Source organism: Pyrgilauda ruficollis, unplaced genomic scaffold (genome assembly GCF_017590135.1).
Source record: "Pyrgilauda ruficollis isolate IOZ18807 unplaced genomic scaffold, ASM1759013v1 scaffold81, whole genome shotgun sequence".
NCBI classification, from domain to species: domain Eukaryota; kingdom Metazoa; phylum Chordata; class Aves; order Passeriformes; family Passeridae; genus Pyrgilauda; species Pyrgilauda ruficollis.
Window position 1 is genome coordinate 553,707 of NW_024530044.1, and position 21,087 is coordinate 574,793.

At 39.5% G+C, this 21,087-nt stretch overlaps 1 protein-coding gene across 5 annotated transcripts in view; it reads left to right on the forward strand.

Annotated features, from left to right (window-relative positions):
* The first annotated feature begins 6,221 nt into the window (after positions 1-6,221).
* The window catches only part of GULP1 (GULP PTB domain containing engulfment adaptor 1), a 141,820-nt gene continuing 126,954 nt past the window's right edge, over positions 6,222-21,087 (forward strand). For 4 of the 5 annotated variants that reach the window (XM_041487569.1, XM_041487567.1, XM_041487571.1 and 1 more), the window contains exon 1: positions 6,242-6,307. The gene's annotated coding sequence lies outside the window, so the exon portion shown is untranslated. Of the gene's footprint in view, positions 6,308-21,087 lie in introns of all 5 variants that reach the window. The other variant, XM_041487568.1, reaches the window with a different exon arrangement.

Below are 21,087 nucleotides of genomic sequence, written 5' to 3' on the forward strand. Positions count from 1 at the left end.
TACAGTGCTAAATTTCTGTGAATAACGTGTTTTCTGTGAAAAATAAGTAAGCAAGAAATATCATGATTTTGGCTAGTATTTATGACCAATGATGAGAGCAGTGGGCTTAAAAATGATGGTACAGCTGGCTACAAAGGAAGCAGGTTCATTTCTGCAGCACACAAATAATGCTGATAATTCTTTACACTCCAAACTTTCAGTTACAAGGTCTTTCTAACTGGATATTTATTCCTTTTCCTACAGATCACAAAATGTGGTGTGTTATCAGGGCTTTATTTCTTTTTGCAGTGTTAGGTTCTTTGTTGCTGTGTTAATCCCACGCTGCCTTCAGCTTTCATATGGTTCCCCATGCCTTTTAGAAGTATTACCAAATTTCTTTTCTTGTAACTTTTCAGTTATACATGAAAAGTAACCCAAGGGTTTTTAATGTGCATATTAAATGCATGCATCACTTCCATTGTTCATCACCAAGGCTGTGATTTGTATCTAATGTGAATGAGTAAACTCACCTTTAACTTCATATGATTCTACATCCAGTCTTCAGTAAATGAAGTATTACACAAGGAAAAGAAAGGGAAGTTTGGATTATGACACAACTGTATAAAATATTGATTTGGTCTTGATGAAAAGTCTCAAATAATGCTTATGTTTTGTGAGGCCTTGCCTAGCCTATTTTACTAAGCATGGAAGATTTCCCTTTCCAATTTACCTGTTGATAGATGCTGTAGTGTTTATGTCAGGGGCTAAGAAATTCTTCCAGATCTCCTTCCAACTTTCTTCCAATCAGAAGGTCTGAAAGCAAAAGCTTTCTATTTTCATGTTTTACTGTTGTACAAATATTTTATTAATATATTCCTCTCTTTGAATTCCACAGGAATAATACTTGTGAGTTTTGTGGGAGCTAACTTGAGATTTTTCTTTGGTTTACACACCATTGAGTAAATTTTTGTTGCAATTTTTTTCAAATACCATAAATATTTTAAAAAACTTAGGTCCATGGTAAGTGTAGAGAAGAGGAATGGTTTCTTTGATTCTTTCTGTCATAAGCTAGTGGCACAGTAAGTTTTTTAGGCCTTAGTGTTCTAGGGTTTTGTCATAGACTAAGCAATTTAGATTCAGATATTTCAGAAGTAGATGTTCTACCACAATTCAAAGGAAGACTGGCTCATTAAAAAAAAACCAAAATAAGCATTTCCTAGTCTTGTTCTGTGCAAGGAATACTGTATGTTACCCTTTAGTTTTTAATGAAGATTCTCTATTGCTTCTTTCTTAAAACTTTAGAATGAAGTGCCCCTTCGTTTTTCTTAGATTTTTTGATGGGAGGTTTATAACCAGCATTTGTCTGTGAGAAGTTCTACATAGAATATTGCTTTTCTATTTTAGAAATATTTTGTAGGGATGACCATAACAGTTTTAATGTCACATACTCCCAGAAAAAGCTTCAGGGATACAATACAGAGGCTGACAGCCTTTGGGATGAAAACTCTAGTAGCTGTGACATAAAGGACCTTCTTTATATATCTTATTGCACAGTGATAACCAGCTCAGGTTTGCAATGAGCAACACTAAATCAGTCACCACCACCTGCACTCGAGCATTGTCAGCAGCTTGTTTTTCTCATCCATTTACTGCTGGTTTCCTCAGGCCCTGAATGGGCTCTAACAACTCAATAGCTAAGACATCTGGTTAAAATTGTGTAGCCTATGGCACCTACCAAATCAAAGTAATGTAATAGTTCTTTCTGCTCTTAAAGTTTTTCAAAATGGAAAAAAAGAGTAACAGCATCATGAGCAGAAAAAACTATCAAATATCTGGCAAGAGTCTTTTAATAAATGGGACCATAAAAGAAACAGAAGAAATAGTGTGGTTTTGAGTGAATAACTCTTCACATCTTTGAAACGTGATTACATTCCCAGTTAATAAAGCTAGAACAGACACCTACTCATGTTTTCCCTCTTTCCTGCCTCCATATCATATCTTCTAATGTACATAAGCCCCTGTCATAAGTCCTCTCCCAAAAGAGGTTTTTATTTTGCCAAATCAAAGTGAAAATTCAGATAATATGATGCCATACAGCTGCCTTAAAGAGACTAACATCTGCTTTGATGAGCTGACCAACAGCAGCCTTGTTATGTGCTTGGTTAAGTCTATAGATAAGGCAAATAATTGGCAGGATACTCGGGTCCTTCTGGTCTTTGCCATCTGTGATTCCTAAAATGATCATACTGCTAATGATGTCCTTCCCTTTGCTGAAATACAGAGGCTTGTTTTTGTTATAGTCTAAGGTCATTAAGATGAATGTTGTGATATCTGTTTACAATGTGGCAATTTAAAGTTCTTTTGGCAAGGTGAGGAAAACTTTAAATGGGGATGTACATTTTACTACCGTAACACTAAAGGAGCTATAAATTAAATAGAAAATTGGGAATAGCTTCTCTGGCATGGTTTGTTCATGAGAAGGTTTTGGTTTTTTGTTTCATGTCGTTGCAGAGTAATGTTATGCAGCTTTTGGTCTATGAGAGGTGAGACAGGGAAACTTATCATGTTCTGTAATTGGAGCAATTCTTTAATCTCTGTCTTCCCCTAGTAACTATTTTCTGGCAAATCAGTTCAAGTGGTTGTAGGGACACAGTTTGTGGTGATTGGGAGTGGGGCTGTGCCTCATCCCCAGTGGCACAGCTGTGAGCAGCAGGTGAGCAGCACTGACAGCAATGAGCCATGGAGTGCCCAGGGCACTGAGCAACCACCGAAGGGAGCAGAGGGCACACAGGGGCAGGGCATCAACAGGAGGGGATAAAAGGCTGGGCTGAAGAACAAGAAGGGCAGATGTCTGAAGCCTTCTGGAGTGGTGAAGTGGTACTATGTGTGGGTTGATGCTTGAAGCCTTCTGATGTGGTAAGGCGTTACTCATGTGGGTTGAAGCTTTCTGAAATTTTGTGGTGATACTCTGTGTATTGTGGCTGCTTCTACTGTGACTTCCTGTGACAATTGTTTGGTGTTTTTTCTTTGATATTGGGAAAGCTACAGGTCTAAAAGGCTTCTGATTGTATTGCTTTTGCTTGTCCTCTATGATCTCTACCCAGTCATCACCATCTGTTGACATGACTGACATTTACTGTCTCAGGAGAACAACAAAACCAGACCATTCATGTAGGAGCCAGGGTGCAAGCCTGAAATGGAGAGGGACATTTCACAAGGGCATGTAGTGATAGGACAAAGGGGTATGGCTCCCAGGTGAAAGGGGCAGGTGTTCATTGGATACTAGGAGGAAATTCTGAGGCTTCTGAGACACTGGAATAGATTGCCCAGATAAGCTGTGGGTGCTGCAGCCCTGGAAGTGTTCAAGGCAGGTCTGGATGAAGTTTTGAGTACCCTGGCCTAGTGAAAGGTCTCTGCTCATGGCAGGGGATAGGAACTGGATGATCTTTCGGGTTGTTTCCACCCCAAACTGTTCTATGTGTTTCTGAAAGATTTTTTTTTTTTTCCTCTGAGTATTCTCTTTTGATTTCTTGTGTGCCCAGTCCTTTGCTCAACTTCTCTACAACACACAGGTATGATAGTCTGGTAATGACCTGAATTTGTCCTCTTGGATTGTGGGGGATCTGGGTTACTGAGCAAGGCAGGATTTGGTTCTTTTTGCTCTCAGTCTTTTGCTTTATAGACCACAACAATTAAAAACTAAGAGGAATAGGTATTAATGAGAAAGTTCAAATATTTTTCCTCTACTTTTCCTCTCAATGTCCTCTTTCCACCCTGAGGTTACCACTCTTGATGGGGGAAAAAACTGACCATAGGAGACAGATGTCATATTTTCTTCTCTTTCCTTCAAATACTATGCAGCAAATTTAAGTTGAAAATAGGTTTGCTCTACATTCCTTTTATTTAGGCATTTCAGCACAGATTATGTCAAAAATATATCATAGAAGAACTAGAAAGCTTCCTATGTACTGAGTATTTTGCTCTTGTGTTATAAAATGCTTCATTTTCTTTAAGAAAAAAATTTTCCATGCAGAAAGGATTTTGAAAAATGTCCTTTCCTGACTAATATAGTCTATACATGTAATTTTATTGCATTTAAAATGGTATAACTTGATTTTAGAAAAAAATCTACCCTGCCTTCATCAAGCATATTTTATTTCAGAATACGTAAAAAAACCTCATTCCTGCATAACAACTTATTTTTAGCTTCCTCTGGTTTAAAGTCTGCTATGGTACCAGAAAAAAAATGAAGTGCCCCTAATTTTACTTGCTTTCTGCATCACCTTTGAAAAATTCATAGTATGTATTTCAATAGCCGAAATGTTTTCTCTTTGTGTAGAGTGTGCTCTGCTTTGCAGATGACAGCTAAGCTTGTCTAATCAAACTAAAATTGGTACACTTACTGAACAAGGCTGAGCACTTGTTTATGATCTGAACCAAAGACCAACTTTGGATGTATGTTGTGGAATGCCAGACAGATAAAGACACTTCCTGACACTGAGATGAACTGCAGTTTTGTCTAAGGAAGCACTGCATGAACTGCCTTGTTGCTTTAAAAAACACCCACACAAACATCAAAAAACAAGCAATTGAAGCCTAAATGTTTTATTACAATGTTTGAGACTTATGCTAGGTGAGTTTGTGTCTGTATCTTTGAGAAACTCTAAAAAAATAACATTCTGGATAGCAGCTGGCTTTTACTTTTCTTCAACGATTTCATACAATTCCTAGATTATCTCTCTTCCCATCCTCCCTGTCACTGTTTTTGACAGGGACAAGTGGCTGAGGAGATGCATGCAATGCAGTTGTCAGCTCCAACCAGATGCTGCAGAAAGGTGTAAGGGAATAGCTGTCAGTAACAACAACAGTCAAAGTTTATTTCTGATGTGACTCATGCATTATCTGTGAATGAAATGTGTTTTGCTCAGGTTCTCCTTCAACTGTCTTAATGTTGCTGTCGATAGGTTTAGTAGGGGTATTTTTTTCTTGTTTGGGTTTTTTCCCCCCTCCTAAAGTACTTAAGGTTTAGTATATGGAAACAGCAGCTGAAAACAATTCCTGGATTTGATGTTATTTAGAATTTTAAGTTCATACTATTTCCCCAAGTGTTTTCCAATTCCTTCTTTCTCAGAATTCATTTTCTGTTTAGGTTTTGGAATTTAGCTTGTTATCTCCCTAGTAAAGTTTACAAATAACTCTGAAGCAATGTGAAAAGTTTCTGTTTGTTTCCTTTACTTGAGAACGCATACTGATGGAAAATTCCAGTAGTTTTCTGATGTCTAGAGCAGACAAACTACTAATTTACTTGGGTTTTTTGTACCTATTTTGGAGTTTGATTTGGTTTTTATTTTAATCATGAATGGAAAAGGCAGCCACATTAATTAATTTTTTACATATTTCATATTTATGCATGTAGTTATCTAGAGCTTACTGATTTAAAAAACTGTGTGCTCCTGAGTTCTACTCTTCATGGGTTTTTTTTCTGTCGTGAAACTTTCCACTCTGGACCATAAATTGCAACCTTGAACTGTTTTCCATCTTGTCTTTAAAACAGGAATACACCTGCTACAGACAAACACCTTTGCTTTGATTTCAGTGACATGTTTTGTTTTGCTTTCTAAATGGCCATTCTCGGCGTTTGTCTAGTGATTAATGTAAAATGAAAAGCATCTTTCATGTGCTGTTAAGAAAAAATAATCAGGAAGGAATAATAGATGAGTTTACTGCCTTTCCACAGACACTATTATTGGTGGGAGCCCACCAGGAATAAAATAAATATGGTGGATATTAATTCCTTGCCTTTGAACAGGAAATGCTTTGTCCCTAACTTGCACATACTATGACTATTATAAAAATATATTGTGTTACACCGTTCTGGTGTTTCCGAAGCACATTTTAATGGGGAGTGCATGCCACAGGCGTTCTCCAAAGTGCGATGCTGCGCATCTGTACCCGACAAAATTCATTGCAGCTTTAACCGAGACCCGCGCGAGTGTGTCTACTATCTTTTCTTTAGGAGATGCTTCCTTGAGGAGTGTAGAGTTACCAAATCGCGTTCCTCACTTTCTCAACTGCCGCCCACTCTTCACGCCTTCTCTCCGCCGCTCGCTGCTGCTGGCTGCCCGGCCCTGGCGGTGCCGGCGGGAGGCAGGGGGAGCCCGGGAGCAGCGGCGGCGGCCCGGCCCGGCGGCGGCGAGCCCGGCAGCAGGCGGGGTCCGCGCCCGCCCGCCCGCGCTGACGTCAGGAAACTTTCGGGGCGGCCGTGGCCGGAGCGGGCGCCGGGAGCGGCGCGGAGAGGCGGCGGGACGGGCTGCTCCATCCCCGGCAGGTACGCGGCGCTCCGCGCCCGGCGGCACCGCGGGGCCCCGTGCCGGGGCAGCCCCTGCCCCGCGGTGCCGAGGGGCGGCCGGCGGCCACCGAGACACGGAGGGGGTACGGGGGTCCCAGCGCCTGTTGAGCGCCGCGGCTGAGCGCTGCCCCGGGCTCTGCCGTCGGCGCGGAACTTGGCAGGGGCGGGCGGAGCTCGGCGCGGGTGCCGCGGTTCGCTCGCGGGGCAGCTCCTCGGAGCAGCTCCTCGCCCCCGCGGGTCCCGCCTCACCTGCGGGGTCCGCGCTCCCCGCTCCGGGGCCGCCGGCAGCGGCTGCTCCCAGCCCGGCACCCGCACGGACCCCGGGGTCTCGGACACACGGGCAGGGCTTTGTGAATTTCAAGTAGCTGCGAATAATGAGATGCCTTTCATTCGGGGTTGGGTTTTTTGCCCGTTGTAAGTACAGTAAAGCCTTTATCCGAGAGGAGGTTTTGTTTTCCTCCTGAGGCTCCGCCGTGGCAGCCCGGCGGTGCTGGGCGGCAGCCGAGCTCGCCGCTGGGGCTGCTGAGCGCTCAGTTGTTGTACTAGGGAGGATCTTCGGCTCGTAACCAAACCCAAACCACCGAGATAATTTTAACTCCGCGTGTGTCGGGAGGGTGGAGTGCTGGAGGAGTTTGCTGGATCATCACGCGAATAGAGAGAAGTCTGAGCAAGGACGGCAGCTCTGCCTTGGAGTCGGGGAGGGAGATTCAGAGAGAAATTCTCCGTTTGAGAGGGTCTAAAAGTTGTATGGCAATTAGAGGAACGTGTAAAGTATGTTGTTCATTTAATTTCATTGTCTTTCTCATTTATTAGGGGGCACCGACAGTCAATCAAAGGCCTAAAAATAACCTAAAGGTTAATTGTATTCTTCATGCAAAGGAATTGGCTTCCTTCCGAAGAAATAGATTTCTGGGGTCTCTTTTTGAACTTGAGACACTTATTAGATTTCTAATTTAAATAGCATGCCACTTTTAAACTTTTCAGTTCCTACAGTTCCATTGCAGTTGCAAGTTCTTAAAATGTCATCTTTATGGAAAGAAAAAGTTATCACAACTAAAAAGATGTTAAAACCCCCCTAATAAACTGGAAAACAAGGCATATGTGAAGGTGATTATGAAGGTGCTTTGAATTGCAGAGAGTCATGGAAAATATTATAGCAATATATTTAGTTTATTCAGTATAAATATAAATAAGCATCTGTATTTGTGTGTTATGTGACTGCTTCTCCTTTTAGAGGTTATTTTCCATGGTTTTCTTCCCCTGTATGTTAGATGAACATGTAACATAAGTGGTACCTTTGAGTTGTTGTAGAGATAGGCAGTACTTCAGAGCCACTTAAGGTGTTAATGAAAATAAGACAAAACAATTTACCGGAAAGGAAAATAATATATTTTTCAAGGTCAAGCTTCTACAGTAAGTTTTGCCTCATGATTGTAGATTTACTTGGCTGATTTGTCATGCAGTAGTATGTCAGGTACAACTTCAAATATTTGGAGATGATCCACTTGAACTTTGAGAAAGAAACGACAGAACGGGGGGAAATAATTTCATGATTATTACCCATACATACACTTTTCTGGTATGCGTTTCAAGCATATGAACGCGTTAGTGATTATAGATCTTATTAAAGGCATACGTTTACATGAATGGCTTGGATAAAGAGAGTGATTTAGGGATTAAAAGCCTGGTGTTATGGCGCAGTGCTGAAGGATGCGAGGGAGAACTTGGGTTTATACTTTCAGCAGAGCTACAGTGGGAGGAATATCAACGGAAGGGGGCTGGAAATAAGCAGCAACAGTACAACTCTGGTTGCCTGAGAAGTTAGGATGACGTGATTGGGTGTGTCTTGTGAGTGATGAGTACAGAAATTAAAATGATTGCAACAGTGAACTGTGATACCATGTTTTGTGTAAAGCATTTTAAATCTCATAGGAAATCTCCTACTAATGGAGGACCAGCAAGAAGGAAGATGTAGTTAACAGGAGTGGAAAACAAGAGGGGATGTTAGACAAACTACTGCTTTGTACAGCCTCCTTAGTCTTTGGAGGTAACTTTGTAACCTTTTTGAGGGTTTTTCTAGAGTTCAAAGATTGTGCATCTACTGTTCTGCAAAACACTCACCTGATGTGCCATTTCAGAATTTCCTTTACAAGCTCATTTTAATTTGCTAGTCTATTGCATGTAGTTCAAGTTATTGTTTGTAATGTACAGTGTTTGTAAACATTGCTTGATGCTCTAAAAGTCATAATCAGGAGACTTGCATGAAACACTTGAGAGGTCTAATACAATAAACTGGAATTAGTTTTTCTCTTGAGATAATCCCTCAAGAGTGTACTGCTTGAACATGTCATAAGAACATAATTAGAAGTACCAGCTGAATTAATTAAAGGACAGCTTCAGCTTGAACTGGGGAACTTATAGCTTGAAAGAGAACAGAGAGGAAACTACCTTATTACTAAATTTTGATCATAGCTAGTATGGCTTGTGTCAGGATTCCAATTCTGTCATTTTTTTTTTTTTCCAAGAGAACAAATAGAACACTGAGAGCAGAAAAATCCACCAGGTTCTGTTCAAAAAAACTGCAGGTCCCTTAGACTTTTTAGTTATTATCAATGATGGAATGCATGGCAGAAGTTTAGTCTGTATTCCAAGTACATCAGCTCTTGAGACGGGGCAAAAAAATCATTAGTTTGTGACTTAATAGAGTTGTTGCACAAGAATATGCTAATTGGGCAGAAATAAACATTTTCCCCATTGCCTTTTTTGCCTTACTGTAATCTGATTTTTGAAGGGATAAGCTCCTTCAGAGACTCAGGTTGTAATCCAGAAAACAGCAAACAATACTGGCTCTGTTAGAACACACAGTGCCTCTGCATAGCTGCCTAACAATGTTCTCTTTGGTTCTCTTACCTTCAGAATGCAACTATGCATGCAGATATATCTGTCAATATCTTTGGAAGTAATTTCCTTCCTAGTATCTCCTGAATCCCTGATATCAGAATGTTGGCTTTGTTCATGCAGATAGCTTTGCTACCTCACTGCCAGTGCTCCCCTGAACATTCCCTGTGACTTAAATGCTTAATCAAGCTGTTCTGTGGCTTTGCTGTTGTGTCATGGCCAACTACTGCCACTGAATGTGTATCCTTGATCTGGGTTTACACTCACAGCCCGTGTTGGTTAGGGCTGGGAGGAAGAAGGAGGTAGGCTTACTCAATTATCTTAATTTTGTGGTCTATTCTTAGGGCACAGACCTGAGTGCAGCAGTGTCATCACTGCCCACCCTTTCAGTCTCTGATATGTAGCTGTGGACCTTGTTTGTGCCACTCTGTTTGCCCAGGGGCATTGCAAAGACTCTGGCAATAGTCAGTAGTATCTCTTAAGTATTAAGAAATATTTTTTCTTAAGCATTTTAATGCACTTAAAATGCATTTTTAACCTAGGCTGCAGTTCCAGTGCACATAATAAGCAGACAGTCCTCCCTTAAGGACCCCCTTGCCGCATGGTTTCAGAGAACGTTTGTTACACTAAACTGAACATCAAGAGTTCAAAGTGATGTTACCACAGATTTCATCCAGGATCCCAGCAGAGAATTTATCCAGCTGAAAACACATCATGAATTCCCAGGAAAGCATTTCCACTTTCAGTCCTCCTCTCCTCTGCCAGTTTAAGCAGATGTTCTTATCACCAGGCTGAGAGGGCGCTCCGAAATGAAATATGATTGTTTCATCAGGCTGAAGTGACTTACGTTTCTGATGTGTAATTACATATCAGCCAAGACAGAGAGAATGTAGAATTTTGTAGCTGAAGAAAACAAACATATTTGTAGAACAGACAACACCTAGGTTTCTGACAGCCATCTAAGTAGTTGTCACTGAAGCAAGAAGCAGAACTCAGGCTGTAACACCTACAGTTTCACACTGGCTGCTTGATAATTTGGCAAAAAGTACCAGAAAGCCTCTTAGATTAAGGCAGTGGATTTCTTTAACTTCTGCAATATTTTTTTTCTGTTTTGAAGGGCAGCCATTAAGAAATTCTGTCATTTTAATTCCAGAGTCTGACATGTTCATCTTATTAGTATGTAATCGCTTGGTTACTGCTGCATTTATTTTATGTTGCACCCTAAGCTTGCATATTCTGGTTTTATTCTGAGAACCGAGTTATGTTTTCTCCATTTACTATATCACTTGGAGTTATAAAGATTCAGCAACATCTGTGCAGCCAAATGTTTTTCTGTGTATTCTGTCAGCAATACCTGATCAACACCCTTGCCTTGCAATGGTGTGCACAAGTGTAAATTGGCAAACAATTCTCTTAATAATGTGCTGGTTGGAGACTGCAGCTGGCTCTGTTGACAGAGTTAAGGTGTTTTTTTTTTTAATCTGTGGAAATTCTGGTTATTCCTGTGATGTAGAGATGTCCTGAGTAACGCAAGTAAATAACATTTTTTCTTGAAAACTTTGGGAATTCTAAAGCAGATCTTTTGCCACACAAAAGTATGTGATGGCTGGTTTCTAGCTTTCTTTATTACTTTGTGGAGAAGGGTATGTGGATACTCCAGTACTTGGGAATAGATGTGAATATAGAAGCCTAATCTCTTCAATCTTCTCATAATTCCCAAAATAACATGAAAGCTGTAAAACTGCATGCAAATTCCTCCTCATTCTTTTCAGATAGAATAGAATAGTTTTTTGAGGACTGTTGAGTTCTCTGGAACATTTTAAGATCTTTAATGTAATTTCGTTTTTTTTCAGTTCTTCCTCTGCTCTCTCCATCCCCGTAGCTTTAATGGGGAAAATTCTGACCAAAGGCAAAATGCAGCAGTGCCACAGTGTGCAAATCAGGATCCTGACCTAGTACCTGTTGTGACATTTAATATTCTATTCTGTTTCCATTGTTCATCTTTTACATGCAGATGTCCTATCTTCAGCTCCTTCTAGGCAGAATGGGACATTAGGCACTTAAACATTGTGCTTAAACTTTCCAGCTGATCTACTCTAAATCCCTGTAGCCCTTAAAGGCTTTTTCAAAGATCTCAGCAGTCTAGGCAAAATCAAGATTGTTTTCCACTAGACAAAAGGCTGTGATGGGGTTGCTCCTGCTGTGGACAAAAATATCTGGAAGGGAGGTGGTTGCCCATTCTCCCCTGGGTCTTGGAGCTCTTCTTGTGGCAGGGATCCCTGGGGAGAGCTGGTTTCTTCCCAGCTGCAGACTGGGTCTGCTCAGCTTTGGCAAGTCTCTTCTGTGCTAGTGCTGGCAATTTATATCTGCTAGAGTGTAATTATTGCTTTTCCTATTCACAAAGGTACTCCTGATATTAATGAATATATTTTCTCATTTGTCAGATTAGGAGTTTTTTTTTGGGTTTTGTGTCTGTGTTTGCACATCTTTTAAAGGTGTCTCATGAAACAACAGCACTTTTTTTCTTAATCTGTTGTGAAATCTTCTGGAACATATCACTGAAGTGAGGTAATGAGCCTAGATAAAGAACTGTGTTCCCAGTAAAATAGATTATTTTTCCTGCAGTCACATCTCAAAATGTTGTTTGGAACAGCAATCATCTTTGCATGCCAGTTACATTAGGAGTTGTTTAAGAAAGTTTCTTGTGTCCTCAAACCTATTTTTTTAACATTTGTCCAGGCCATCTTCCCAAATGCCTTGCTGTGCAGATATGTGCAGTCTCTAATGCCTTCTTCCTACACGCTGTGTTGGCAGCTGAGTGCGTTCAAAGATCGTGAGTCAGGTTCCCTAAAAAACCAAAATCTTAAAAATAATGAGATTTAAAATACTGTAGGCTCCTTGTGAACATTTAGTATTATTTTCCTTCTTTAAAGCTTTTTCTTTACACAGGTATGTAGATCTGAACTTTATTTTGTATTCAAAACAATTTATTTTTCACACAAACTCCAAATTTAGGACTTGGGTCTTCAAGAAAAAGTCTCTTGTGAAGCTTGCCCCACAGCTGAAAATTGTAGCTGATAGCTTTTCTCTCTTCGCTGTTTCCTGATTGATAAAATGGCAGAACCATCATTTCCAAAGCAGTGGACACTTGGGATCAAAGCTAAAGGGTGATTTCATGTTGCAGGGTATCCTATGCCCAAGTCATACCTGTTTTAGAGTAACTGTAGTTAAGATTAATGTGTGGAGACTTGTTTAAACAAAGTACAAGTGAGAGGTGAAGTGTATATGGTAAATGATGCTGAATCTTTACTTGGGGTAGAAAATAGCAGCAGGGGACTGACGATGTAGCCAGCAGAAAGTTTGAGACATTAACCCCCACTGTGGTGCCTCTTAATCTGTTTCACATGTGTAAGCTCTAAAGCAGAGCCTACTGTGGATTTGTAAACACAAAGGTCTTTAATGTCTGAGATAAGGATAGTCTTTTTCTTGATTCCAGCAGCCTAAAAATTGCATTACTAATTTTGTAAGTTACACGTTGCATTAATATTCACTTTATCATGTTGTGCAAATGGGCTTAGTTTGGAAGAAATGCTTTTTCAACAAGTTGTGCACCTGGAGCTGTTACTAATTCCCTAATCTTTCTGTGCCATATAGTAATTGCACTTAATTGTTTGCTTTTGCTGTGTTTGATGGTGTGAAATGCAGTATGTCAACACTGCTGAGCAGGTACGTCAGTGTGTGTAATGCTAACATTCTTGAAAGAGAGCATTTCCAGGTTTCACCTGACTGGATGAAATGGCTCGTGTGTAGCTACCAATGCAGTGCTTCATGCATTTTCCTGTCATCGGAGTTTGTAGCTGGTTTTTTTTGGTGATGGGTTGGTTTTGTCTTTGCACATGTTTTTGTGCAGGGTGGTAAGATAAGAGCAGTGCCAATGCCTGTGGCTGGGAAAGGAGCATGTAATTTTCTTATATAGCCATTTAAAACTGTTAGTATGCTAGTGGATAAAATTGTTGTTAAATTGCTCGTGGTCCTTCTACTTCAGTGGGACTCTCCACTGCTAATTCTATTTTTTATTATTTTAAAAGCATATTAGGTCTTTTTGGAGACCAAAAAGAACTCACCTAGAAGCATTCCAGCCTTTAAAAATGATTCTCCATCTTCCATCCCATCCCATTCTCTGAGGGGAGCTTTATTTCTGGTTTAGTCCCCACAGGTTTGAAATTGTACCCAAGAAAGCAGCCAGTCTTGGAGAGGGCGCTTGGGAACTTTAGTTCTCAGGCTAAGTTCTCTCAGGGCCTACTGCTTCTGCCCTGAAAGACAGCAGAATCTGCAAGTTGTGCTTTAACCTGGCCATACTGACTGGCAATCCCATGTGTTTGTCACAAGGACTCTGCCACTAACAGCAAAAGCGATAATCTAGTAGGAGCATATGAGTTATTGTTTTCTCTTTCAAAATTAAGTACACCTCCCAGAGGTCTTGGTTCCAATCCCTGTGTTTTATGGCTGAGGGTATTGAATGCAGCTATTAAGCTGTTAGACTGGTTTTGTATTAGTAATTTTCCCTGATATGAAGAGTAATTCTTGAATCCAAGTAATTATCTGGCATTTCAGCCTTGCTGCACTGACTCATGTGCCGGCATGGGTGATACCCCCAGCTTGTCACTACAGCTATGTGGCTCTTTTTTTTACTGGTTTTGACTGGGATGGGATGAGACTGGGATGGCATGCTACAGCCACTGCAAATCTGCCAGTGTGGAAAGCTCAGAGTGAGCAGAGCCTACATGGGTGTTGCAGTGATCTGTCAGGAAACTGAAGTGCAGTTGACAGCACTGTTGATTATCTCTCTCAGAAACAAGCAGGTGTTTGCTTGGCTTTGGTACTGATTGGCAAGGCAAAAATGATTTAACTGCACAAGTGACAGTGCTGCTGCAAGGAAGGAGGATTTGTGTCATGGTAGGCAAGGATAGTGTGCTGTACTTCTGAGGAACTGCTTTAATGCCCAGTGTTCTGTACCGTGTTTATTTCTCCAGCCCTGCACAAAAGTGGAAATGCTGGTTATTATCCTCAGCAGTAGATATAAAATTGTCACTTTGCTTAGATTTTTCACTTCTGTTGTTGGGTTTTCTGAGAAGGAGAGGGTGTGACTACTTAGCCGTAATATGATGTCATGGCGCTCTGTTTCATGTAGCTGTCTAATTAAAATAGATTATTGAGAAATAAGATCATTCTACATGGACATTTGTATTAGATGGCAAGCCTAGCATGTACATGCTAATACACATACTTAACTTGTTTCTTGTAAATAGCTTTCAGTCTTCTCTATTTTCAAAATGTACAGTTTGCACCGTGAATTCTAAACCCAGACTCAAAAAGACCGACATGCTTTAGTGAAATGTTTGCAGTCTTACTTAGACTTGTTTTTCCCAAGATTGAATCTAATAGGATAAATTATATCTTAGGAGCAAATTTCATTTTGTTGAACTGGAATGCATTTACAAAATATCTTTATCTGAATTTTATTCTCATATTAGTCTGTTTTATCTTTTAAATTTGTAGATTTCATAAATAAACAATGACATAGTCTTTACTTTTAAATCTCCAAAGATATAAAGAAATGTTATCACTATAAAAATAGGTGCAGCATCATTTGCTCATGTATTTTATTTGAAGCCAGATAAGAAAACTTTGTAGAGCTAATAAAAATGAGAAGTGGTATTGTGTGGGTAAAGGGAATAATTTTCAAGTGCTCGTGGATGAGGCTTTTGATGAAGTGCATCGTGTGTAGCCTGGTATCAGCCAAGGTGATAATTTAAAATGGAGTAGAAAGCTGCTTCTTCTGGAGGCTCTGTGACAACAAAGGCTTTTTGGGGAGACTGTGTGGTTCATGTACTCTGTGTGTCCAGATATCTTTGCAGACCACTGATCCACTGATGTGTTTCAGGATTTCCTCATCTGTGATACTTCTGGCTTGAATCTTAAATTCATTTCAAACTCCACTCCTGGAAGAATCTGGGGTACTTCAAACAGAAGTACAATATAAGAATGAACAGTCACCATCTAAGCTCTTGACATCCAGAATTCAGAGCCAAGTCATGTTTTGATGACTTAAAGATATTGTACTTTATTATGTAGCATTTTTCTTACCATTCCTGGAGGATATCCTGAGTTTTTATAACTTAATGGCTTATGAAGAATTCCTAAATAAGACTTTCTCCCCCTTCCCATTTTGGAGTTGTGCTTCCTCTGAAGCATTGTTAGACTTGATTAGGATCTAGGAAATTTTTGAGTAATGAGTCAGAAAAATAAACAAAATCTGAGCATGTAAAAGGTGGGGAATGGAAAAGACTTCTGGTTTAGATGAGTTTAAATCCTTTCAGTTCTAAACTAGAGGTATAGTTTCCCTCTCCTGCATGCACACCTTTTCCTTCCTTTTTCCGTGTCCCTTTCCTCCTCTTGCCCTTGTACTCTCAAAAACCCTCAGGAGAACAGTTGTGTTGTGCCTTACTGAGATGACTTTATGGGTTATGGCATATCTGTGGGATATATGTGCTTCTCTAAAAGGCCCTGAAGGGAAAGCTTTCAACTGTAACAAATCTGTCCTGTAAAGGAAGGAAAGCAGTAAATATGCTTATAGTTGTAAACACTAGTAATTCCACAGCAATCCCTTATGTACCTCTTACTCAGAAAATTTTGTTTGTTGTGATTCTATGTGCTTTTCAGTTTGGGATTTCAGGTTTTCTGACATTGAAAACGAGCTGTGATTAGAAGGTATGAAGAAATGGACCATAAAATAGATGTTTAGTTCAAGATAAGTAAAAGCATACTTGATAGGATTAGTGGAATATATTTCAGATGTGTTATGTTGCTGGCATACCCGTGACTGCTTAACCACTGAAATAATCTGTTGCTATTTAATCCAAATCAGTTTCATTTGCTAGGTCGTCTGGAAGTTACCGAATAAGTTACTTAGTTGCTTAGCCAAATGGCAGGGAGAAAACAAGTCCAACTACTGAAGAAATATGCCTTGACAGTAAAGAAAATGATAAAATGCTAAGGATCTCATTTCTGAAGGATATAAGTGGTTGGCTGGAAATAATTGCTTGAATATTTTGAATTCATTATGGTGAATTTTGCCAGATGCTTTTGAAGAATATTTATGTGTGTTATTTGTTGTTGTGTTTCTTGTGCTTGCTGCAAGGCATGTGTACTTCTGGGTTAATTTGATCCTGTTTGTTTATGGTCTAAATACTTATTTTCCCCCCAGACAGCAGTATTCAATTGTGTATTATTTTAGTTGCTATTTGGAAAACGTGACACAAATATAAGTCCCAGGCAGTGTTTGTCTACAGTAGAATCAAGTGTATTTCTTCCTAGCTGACAAACTTGGTGGAATCTTGACATATCTTGACAGATCTCTGAAATGTGTGTTTCACAATATACCTGGGAACATTTTGCAAGTTAAGATCTTCAGAGAGATGTTGCAGCTCAAATATATTTGTAGCCTGTCTGGAGAAAGCAACTTATTAACTCTACTCTGAGCTTCTGACACTGAAGTGTGAAGGGTGGGGACAGTGTTTTCTGCTTGCTCCTATCTTGTCACTTATCTGGAAATGTGTCAATTATTTGAGTTTGCCCGGGCATGTGGATATTAGGAAAACTGGTGTATATGGCAAAGAACTAGCTAGTGCAAGAGCTGAAATGTGAGAAATTGCGTTGTGAATGATGGTAATTTTATTAGTTCTGTTTTGTGTAGATGTACGAATCCTGCTCATGTCTATTTGACTTCTCAGGGTGTCAAGATGGTCACCCTGTAGTTGTGGAAGTCATTTAGAGTGAAATGATGCTCCTGAGATGGTGGTTGAAGCACTTCTCCTTATGTTGCCATCCTTTTCCTGTCTAGTGCACATTTCTTTGGGTATTGGCTCAGGTATTTTTGGTATGGGAACTGGATCAAGTATGACCAAGAACTGGGAAGTGGGAGGAGTAAGTTAATTTAGACATGTTCAGTCTGATTGTGGAGCAACAGAGTAAAATGCAATACAGTTGCTTTTCCTAATAGAACAAAAAACCCAGACACTGGTTTGTCATGCACTGATTTCCTCAGTGCTTGCAGTGTAGTTCTTTGCTGACACAACCAGAACAGATTTTTCCACATGGACATAGTCTCTATCTGGCCTTCACTTTACTTTTGTGCTCTTCAAGGCACCCCACTTTAATAAGTGGGGATGAACAGTGCTGAAGTGCAGAAAAGCAGGAACATTGTTGTTACTGTAGCCAGTTTATTTAGCTTTGTCATGAATTCAGGTTCCTACGTGTGTATATTAGGAAGGTTTCTCTTGTTTTCCTGCTGAACTCTATCAGAACAAAACAAACAGAAAAGCTTTTTTCTTGGTTCTTGCTTCTCTTTAAAATGAGGAATTTATTAACTTTTGGATGCACCAGAGTTCAGTTTATCTATGAACTAATAAGAGAAACGAAACTGAAGTTGCAGCAAACGATGTGGTCGCTCTGTTTTGTCCAGTGGCTGTTCTCCCTGCTCACCCCCATTTAAAATATGCTATTGCTATAAATAGAATTTTGCCTTTGAATCTCAACTTTTGTAAGGTTTATCATAGCGTGGAACAACCTGCCAGAACTTAATTGCCTTTTGGCAGATCTTTTTTCAGTTAATGTTGCTGCTGGTGCTGGAAGAGTGGAGGAGTCAGGTGTTCAAGGGACTGATCCTGAAAAAGAAGGCAGACCATTTAAACTGGGTTTCTTTTGAGCTAGTCTCTAGTGGAATTGGGCTGCAGCAGAGTAGTCCCATTTTTCCTTTTGCCTCTTTCCCTGGCCATGATTTTGGAACTTTTTGGAGTCCTCCAATAAAATTTTCATGCATTTCACAAAATCTGATGACTTGTTAGAAAAGAGAGATTGACATCACTGTCCCTGCAGGAGACGTGCAGCTGACTGGAGTACAATGTGGTTGAAACAGTGAATTCTCACTCATCGCTCAAATGTGCTGAGTTTTAGCAACAGTTACCTGTAATAAAGCCTCTGATAAAAAGCTTTTTTTTTTTTTCTTGGTCATGAAAATGAATCCATTAATCCCTGTCATGATGGATGCAACCTTTCCAGCACTTTGTTTTGGAGTGGCCTTATAGGTGCACAACATTGTGAATTTTATTATGAATTCTTCATCATACTCATGCAGTTCAGTCATCTCTTTTATTTATCTTCTATTTTCATCACATTTTAGCACATTCTCTTTTCTTGTAACTTTTGTTTTAGCCCTTTTCAGTCTGCTTTTTCAGTAAACAGTCTTTTACTCAGTTGTGCTTAGGCAGAATTGCCATGTCACATCCAATATATATACAGTATACATAATTTTTCTTGTTTAGCCCATGTCTCTTCAGTGTTCCAGGTTTTTTGGCAGTGGGCTATCAATCAAATAGCTTACCTGTTTTTCTATGGAATTCTCAGTTTGCTGTAGGTGGCCTCTATGCATTCCATATGCTCCAGGATCTGCAGCCAATTTTTCTTCTTACAAATATTCCTTCAGAAATCTGGACAGCTTTAAAACTGCATAGTTTGGTTCATCTCAATATTCCTGCTTCAGCAGTGTTCTAAATGACCTCTTCCTCTACCTGCACAAGATTCAGTCTTGCCAAGGTTTTTTAATTTTTTTTGTGGGGGGGGGGGGGGTTTATGGCTTGGTATTCTTTGGTGCTCTCAAATGAAATCAAAAACTAAAGGAGGAAATCTTGCGTGCTGCCTCTGTCTGTTCTCCCCTTGCAAGCAGCTGTGTAGTAATGTCCATCTTGAGGCTTTGAAGGTTACTCTTATTACATGAAAGACTTCTAGGATCCTGTTGTTCACTGGGTTGCTTCATCAGCTGTGCTTGTTTGACTGGTACCTTTTCTATACAGTAATTCTAATGCTTTTTGTCTGATTTTTGTCAATTTTGTCCGTGCATGCAGGGTTTTTTTCCTTAGGATTAATTGTAATTGGATAAAATTTTAGAACATTAAATTTTGCTTTGTTTTTCAATTAGCTGTTTTAGCTGCTTTTTTTTTTTGTCTTTATATTCTCCATTATTCCTTTTATACCTCTATTCTCCACCACATTTTTGAAACTGAATCTGTGTGTCCATCTGCATTTCCCAGTTAATTCACAGAAGTTAGCGGTAACCTAATTGATGAAAGCAAGAATTTGAAGTCTGAAAGAATATCTCCACATTTGTTCTTTGTGCCTGATCCCCACCTGGAATTGCTCAGGAGAAAACAAGGAATAGGTGTGACTCCAACACTGAGGATGCAATTTCCATCTCTCCAGTGTTTCACAAATACTCTTTTCCTCTGACCACTTTGTGGTTCTCCACATACTCAGATTTCCATTTATGATGTAGATGATAGGTGATAAGAATGTACCAAGACCTCCTGGATTTAAATACGTTCTGGTGTTCTCCTCTGGATGAAAAGATGAGTCCTGTTGAAAATGGTTTTCCTTTCATCTGCTGCATTGTGATGATGTCATGGATGGGACATTTTTAGCCTTTTGTGATTTTTTTTTTTTTTTTTTTTTTAATACTTAATATGTTTTACAAAGGAGGCTTTTCCTATTATTGTTCTCTGCTGTGATGAGAAATACAAATGTCCTGAAGAAAACACTGTGTATAATTTTAGATGAAATACACTGCTGATCTAAAGACTAAGTAGGACTCTTAAGATGTGAAGTGATAATATCTCAAGTTTCAGCAAGTATTTTTGGAGGTTTATGGAAACTGTTAGGGACAATATGCTTACAATATTTTTCTCCATTTTTCAACTAGAAGGAGAAAACAACCATCCACTTAAAAAAAAATCTCACTTCTGTCATAGCAATAATCATAGTTGTGGGGGAGGTTTTTAGTTTGTTGGTCTGTTTGTTTTATATGCAATATGAGTGAATGGAATACATTAACCCTGATGTCCTGGACTTTGGAATAACAGTGTCATCAGTGTCATGCTTCTTTTCCAGTCTGAAAATGCACATTGAATGTGGTGATATCTGTGAAAGGAGAATATATGGGATTGTACAGAACTCTGAACTGAAAATGCAAAGAATATGATGAAAGACTTCCTTGTGGTGAAATAAGGGTTAAAAGACAGCTCCTGGCCCAAACTACACAAGTGAACAAATTAGATGTTTTTATGATGCAAAGTGGGATATTTGTGGCAGAGAAGTAAAGTTTTTTTCCTTTAAGCTTTGTGCACCTTTGTCTGTTTAGTCCATTGGTTATATTGTTGACACAGCTTGAATTTATATTTATTGCATGAAAATATTCTTAAGTCTCTCTGCAGATTATATCCTACATGAGCACACAGTGTTTGGGCTCTAGATAACATTTTTCAGTGTGCCTAGCTGAATTGTGTATTACAGTCAAAAATTTATGTAAAATGCATTTCTTAATTACATTTCAATATTTCCAGTTGATATTGTCTGAATACTTGATCATCTAGATCCTGGTTGCTGTAAAAAAAATATTTCTTAGTTATAATAAATAGTCTGTTTTACTTGTCATTTTTGTGAGCTTCTGTAAAAAAATCCATTCAGTTCCCAAAAAGAAGCCTTGATTTTTATAAATCCAGAATTTCCAGTCCTGTTCTATTTAATCTAGGTGTAACAAAAACGTCATTGCTTGCTGCCTAGCAAGTATGTCACCATGTCCATTCTCAATTAGCAGACTAACGGTTCTTGAGGTGACTGTGATTCATTTAAGGACCTGATTTTTTTAAGATAAATCTGACTAGTTGGTAGTTTTGTAAACGTGGATGGCTGTGCACGGGGTGTGTCTATTGAAGGTTTCGATTTGTGAAGTAGTAAAGCCAATGTAATTT